This window comes from Pieris rapae, chromosome 8, assembly GCF_905147795.1.
Source record: "Pieris rapae chromosome 8, ilPieRapa1.1, whole genome shotgun sequence".
Taxonomy (NCBI): Eukaryota; Metazoa; Arthropoda; class Insecta; order Lepidoptera; family Pieridae; genus Pieris; species Pieris rapae.
Genome location: NC_059516.1, coordinates 7,807,001 through 7,813,592, shown reverse-complemented (window position 1 = coordinate 7,813,592; position 6,592 = coordinate 7,807,001).

The window sequence follows — 6,592 nt, the reverse complement described above, 5'->3', positions numbered from 1 at the left end:
GACGAGTAAAGTTGTAGGTTGAAAATTAAGGACGGAATTGCGAGATGGTTAAAATATATTGTAATGGCACTTTAGCTCACGCTTACTTTAATTTATGTGGTACAGAATTGGACATTCCGCCTAAAACTATTCTAGAGTAGGCAGCATTCTTTACGCAAAATTCTTGTAGACTAACACTTATAAGAGGAATGCTTGCAAAATTCTTACTACAAATTTATATTATAATGCAGAAGTAATAAACTGTGTATTTTGCCGCTGACATAAGAATAATAAATTTTTATCGAGTTTTCTCTTTGAGTTTCAAACTTAAATTACAGAACATTGTATAGCGAATGTTGTCGATAATTATATTTTCATGCAAGCAAACATTCATGCGTAAGTGTCGTGAGCATAAAAGCCATACTCAAAAATGAATCCGTACTTTATATAAATGGATGCAATTAATATCATTTCTTATCTATGCAAAATAGAAATCAGAGAATAAGGATGTTATAAAAAATAAGGTTGGTCACTAAAACAAATAGATACATCATAAGAATCACCTGGCACACTTTTATGCCCCTATAAAAGGCCACAAGCACCCATAAAAGCATTATTGCCTATTAATTTCACACCACATTAGCGAAACATACAATAAAACTTAAACATTAGTCGGTGACAGTGATTCAGGTTTAGCGCCATCTATCAGCGGTACCCGGAGGCTTTAGAAGAAAAAGATTATGGCGGCTATAGCCGACTTTTACGACGTCGTAAAAGTACGTACCTAAGCCATAAAACCGAAGGGCACGCACGCCCTCTGTTAATCGTTCAGAAACCGATATTGCAAGGCCTCAAGATAGATTGCTTTAAGGAATAACTTTTCGACGTTTGTCTATTTATGACCGCAATAATAGGGTTGAGAAATAGCCAGTTGACTTTGTATTTTTTTTAATGATCGGTTTCCTAAATAACAGTGGAGTAAAATGGTGTTACATAGGTAATACATACGTTTTTGTAGAAAAAAGTATATATACAGTGTACACTCCATGCAATATCATCTGGATTTAACGACAAACTCTCTAAAGCGTCGAAATCAATTGATTTTGGTTGGTTTAGACTAAAGATTGTCTACCATACAATGACACACTCTACATAGCATCACACACACTCTCAATAACGACAACAATTGAGTAGTAAAAAGTACCTTTAAAGTTGCTAAAATTAATAAAAACTGCGCAGCTGTGTACATTTTTTGTCGTTTTATTATCCTAATCCGCAATAAACTCCACTGTCGGCACCATGCATACCGAACTTTCTAAGAAATTCATTCTTTTGTTTACAAATTAGGATTGCTTACACGTGTACTGTTGACCATGACCAATAAGTATGAAGACGTCATAGATTATCTATACGCTATTGTTGGCGACTCATAAATAGAAATATAAATATATTATAAGTTAGGTTTGAAAATTGTAACTCTATAAATAGAAATTAAGTGCGAGTGTTAAGAATTATAGGTAAGACAAAATATGTATACAGATTTAAGTGAGAAATATGGTTCAGTTATGAATGTAAATATATTAAATAAATAAATAGAACACTTCGCCGAATAAAAGGGTCACAGCTCTCGACGCGGTATACCGGCGCAAATGTATGTAAGCGTAGCTCTCGTCGCGGTATACTCGTGAAGTACTTAAGCTCGGCGCGGGCGAGTCTCGAGGCAGTCGCGGTTCAGACTTGACACGGTGCACACGCGCAGTCTCGGTTCAGACTTGACACGGTGCAGACGCGCGTAGAGACTCGGACTCTTTCCTTTATCCCGTGACAACGAGCTGTGATCCACGAATAATCGGCGAAGCAAGAAACAAGAACAAGCCGCAGTTTCATTTCAAGACAACACCTACAATTACGCACTAGCAGGGGTGCGTGGGTCGAGGCGGTACCAGCGTGACGTCGAGCCGTCTTGACAAACGAGTACGCAGTCAAACCCCACCGGTATACAAAGCCGCACCGAGGTTACTTAGGTTACCGCACGGGTGTTATCAAACGAACACGATTTAAACGTACTATACCGTGCGGGCCTGAGTATATCTGCGAGTGTCGACGGTGGTGATTGGCTAACCATACAATAGTGGTCCTTCGAGCCGGATCCTGCAACGGTTGTCATCAAGAAGTGAATATTGCGAGAAGAAAATGCCAGTCACAAGATCACAGAATGGAATGCAGCGAGGGGAATCGACGTTGACTGTTACCTCCGCCACTACGTCCGAAGTCCGGACTACAGGCGAAGAGATAACGATCGAGCAGTCCGCGTCGACGAGCGCAGCCAGCCAATCAGAGCAAGCATTGACTCTGATACCAGCGGGTTATACCCGGCGGGCCGCATCGAGAACCGTATCAAAAGCCAGCTCAAGAAGACTAGCCGAGGCCAGAGAAGAGTTGGCTCGCTGCGAACTGCGGGAAGCGCAGGCTGCAGCACACCTGGCCAGATTACGATTAGAAGCGGAAACGGAAGAGGAAGACTCCGTTATAGAAGACGTCAACTATGACCATGAAGAAAAGGTAGCAAACTGGATACGCTCATCGGCACAAAAGCCGGAAGAAATAGAAACAAAGAGCGACATTCGAGCAATAGCCGACGCAATAAAGGAAGTCATGACGAACCATGTAATGCCGCAACCGAAATACATTCAAGAGCTGCCAATATTTGAAGGGGACAGCTCCGAATGGACGGCGTTCCGAGTTGTATACGAAGATACATCTCCCATGTTCTCGGACGTTCAGAACATGGCGCGGCTGCGTAAAGCGATTAAAGGCACGGCGAGAGAGAGTATTAAGAGCCTCTTGTACTCAGAAGCCGGAAGAAGTTATTAACGCTTTACGCCGAAGATTTGGAAGACCCGACGCATTGGTGTTAGCCGAATTTGAGAAATTAAAAGCGCTTCACAGAACGACGGAGAATCCCAGAGACATATGCGTTTTCGCAAGCCAAATAAACAACAGTGTGGCCGCCATAAAAGCATTGAATAAACCGCAATACCTGTACTCACCGGAAATCATGAAAATTATCATAGAGAAGATGCCTGCGATTCTGAGGTTCAGATGGTACGACTACACGGCTGCGAGGGGAGAGGAATCGTTCTCAGATATTCAAACAATAAGCAACTTCCTCAATTTAGAAGCGGATAAATGCGGCGCATTCGCGGTACTTGAAGAGAGCAAAAGTGTACGACCGAGCGCAACGATAAGAAGACCGGTGAAACAGGCTACTTTTAATATTGCTGAAAAGAGTAGACCAGAAGAAATCAAGTGCCCAGTTTGTGAAGACAACCATAAGCTCAGAGACTGCCAAAGATTTCTGAATGCAGCAGTTAACGATAGATGGGAAATGGTTAAGAGGCTTAAGGTTTGCTTCAAGTGCCTTGTTGGAAAGCATCGGAAAGAAACATGCCGAAGACCACCGTGCAAGTTGTGTCGAAGATGGCATCACAGCTTATTACATGTGACATCGGAGAGCGAACAATGTCACGAAGAAGCAGCGACCAAGACAGCGACGGTCAATACAATTAGTACACCGAAAGCTATTTTAAAGATGCTTGAGGTGGAGATCTACGGACCGACTGGGAGCAAACAAGTGCTGTCGCTGCTAGATGAAGGCTCAACGGTGACACTGCTCGATGAAAATGTGGCTGCTAGCATCGGTATTAAGGGTCCTCGCGAAACCTTAAATATAGAAACTATCGGCGGAGGGCAAATGAAAAATCACGACTCAATGATTGTAGATATCAAAGTGAAAGGGATAAGACAATGCGAGAAGAGCACACTTAAGCGGGCAAGGACTATCAAAGAGCTGAAATTAGCCCCACAACTCATCGATAAAACCCGACTTAAGAAGTGTCAGCACTTGCGGGGTTTACTGCCAGACGTGTGCTACGAAGCTGAGGCGCCGAAGCTGCTCATTGGCCAAGACAATTGGAAACATATTGTCTCATTACAAATACGACGTGGAAAGCCAGGGCAGCCGGTGGCATCAAGAACAAAGTTAGGATGGGTTATCCATGGCTACGATAGCAACGGTGTGTCTCCGATCAATTATGTAAACACATGTGCACATGCAAGAGTCATCGAAGACAAAATAAATCAGCCAGTGAGAGAACACTTTAATATTGAGTCTTTAGGAGTTCAGCCGAAGAAGCCGTCAACGAATATAGAACAGCAAGCACTACAGATATTGAAAAGAAATAGTCAACAATTGGAAGATGACAGATACGACGTCGGACTATTGTGGAAAAGGAAAGACGTACAACTTCCAAACAATTTCTCAGCGGCCTCCAACAGATTTCAAGGAATGGAAATAAAACTGCGTAAGGACTCTATGTTAAAAAATGAATATAGTGCGCAGATAGATCTGTTGAAAAGCAACTACGCTGAAGAAGTAATTGTCGACTGCGCATCGAACAAAAAGTGGTACCGGCCTCACTTCCCAGTGAAGAAAAAGCTAAGAATTGTGTTCGACGGTGTAGCCAATCACAACATAGTGAGCCTCAACGACATTCTGCTGTCCGAACCGGACTTCAGGACCGGTCTACAGTCAATATTACGAGTGTCACTGCGAGTACGTCAAGAACTCGTATCGATAGCGGCCGATAAAAAAGAAATGTTTCTGCGAGTAAAAATGTGTGAAGAAGACAGAAACAGTCTTAGGTTCCTTTGGCGAAGAGACAAGAAAGCGCTAGTGAAGGATAACAGAATGTTATCAGTGATTTTAGGAGCTGCGTCACCTTGTGCCACGATTAATATAAAAAACAAAAATGCAAAGGCCTTCGTACATAAATATCCAGAAGCAGTGCAAGCAATAGAGAAATATCGCTATATGGATGACTATTTGCAAAGTTTTCACTATGTCGACGATAACCAACGAGTTATACAGCCAGTGAACTTGATCCACATGAAGGCGCACTTTGAGTTACGAGAATGGGCGTCGAACAAAAGAGTGATCGTTGAAGACGATACCGAAGCTCGGAAAAGCTACATAGACCATATCGGTAGAATAAAAGACAATCGGCTGCCGCGATGTATGTCACTATTCTGCACTGAGGGGGAGCTGCATACTATCGCAGACGCGAGTGAGACAGCGTATGCAGCCGCAAGTGAATGTAATGGAAAATACTTAGTAAACCTCGTTGAAATGCAAGCAACCTTGTTGGGGACAGAACACATAGACAATTCACCAATCACGAACCTAGCTGAGAATTCGAAAAAGGAGACGCTAAAACCAAACTACATTCTCATTGGACGATCCAGTGGAGCTGCGCGCATACTACATTTTCCTGATGCAAAGCTGGTGGTCAGAAAAGATTTGAAGTCCGTCCAACGACTCTCTGATCACTTTCGGAAGAGATTGCTACGGGAGTACTTGCCCAAACTACTGCCCAGGAAAACGAATAAATTACAGAAAGGCGAGCAGCTGCAACCAGGCGACGTGGTTTTTATCGTAAAACGCACGCTACCACGATGCACTTGGCCGAGGGGAATCATCGAAACTACATACCCCGGGCCCGACGGAATAATCAGAATCGTGGACGTCGCAACCACAGGGGGAGTGTTACGAAGACCATCGTCAAGGATCCTGATCTTGATGCCTGCGGAGTCACCGTGCAGAAACGACGGTGCTGCGCACGAGGGGGAGAATGTTGGCGACTCATAAATAGAAATATAAATATATTATAAGTTAGGTTTGAAAATTGTAACTCTATAAATAGAAATTAAGTGCGAGTGTTAAGAATTATAGGTAAGACAAAATATGTATACAGATTTAAGTGAGAAATATGGTTCAGTTATGAATGTAAATATATTAAATAAATAAATAGAACACTTCGCCGAATAAAAGGGTCACAGCTCTCGACGCGGTATACCGGCGCAAATGTATGTAAGCGTAGCTCTCGTCGCGGTATACTCGTGAAGTACTTAAGCTCGGCGCGGGCGAGTCTCGAGGCAGTCGCGGTTCAACGCCACTTCGACAAGGCTAAACACCATCCCAACCCACTGGTGCGTAAAAGCATCAATTACTACCCCTTCCCGACTAAAAAGGCTCGTAGAAGGCCCCGACACGTACTAACGGATCCGGATGATCCAATCACAGTAGCTAACGATAAATTAAAAGCCGCCCGCGCGGCCAATAATAATAGCAGTAGCAATAGACAGATTAGGGTAAAAAACCGCCTTCACCGGGGAAGGCGAGGACCTTTACTTCGCACTTCGCTCACTCCAGTGAGCTTCCGTCCTGCCCTTCAGGCGATTGACCCCCCCGCGACGGCCCAAGCCGAGGTTCGAGTCTCACAGGAGACGCCCTTGCGCGAGTCGCGGGAAACCCCCCCTTTCCGGCTGAGCTAAGCTCGCCAAACAGCCCGTGCTGAGCTGTAAAGGCCCTTAAGGCCAACAGCGAGATTCCTTTCCAAAAAAAAAAAAAAAAAAAAAAAAAAAAAAAAAAAAAAAAAAAAAAAAAAAAAAAAAAAAACTCGAGGCAGTCGCGGTTCAGACTTGACACGGTGCACACGCGCAGTCTCGGTTCAGACTTGACACGGTGCAGACGCGCGTAGAGACTCGGACTCTT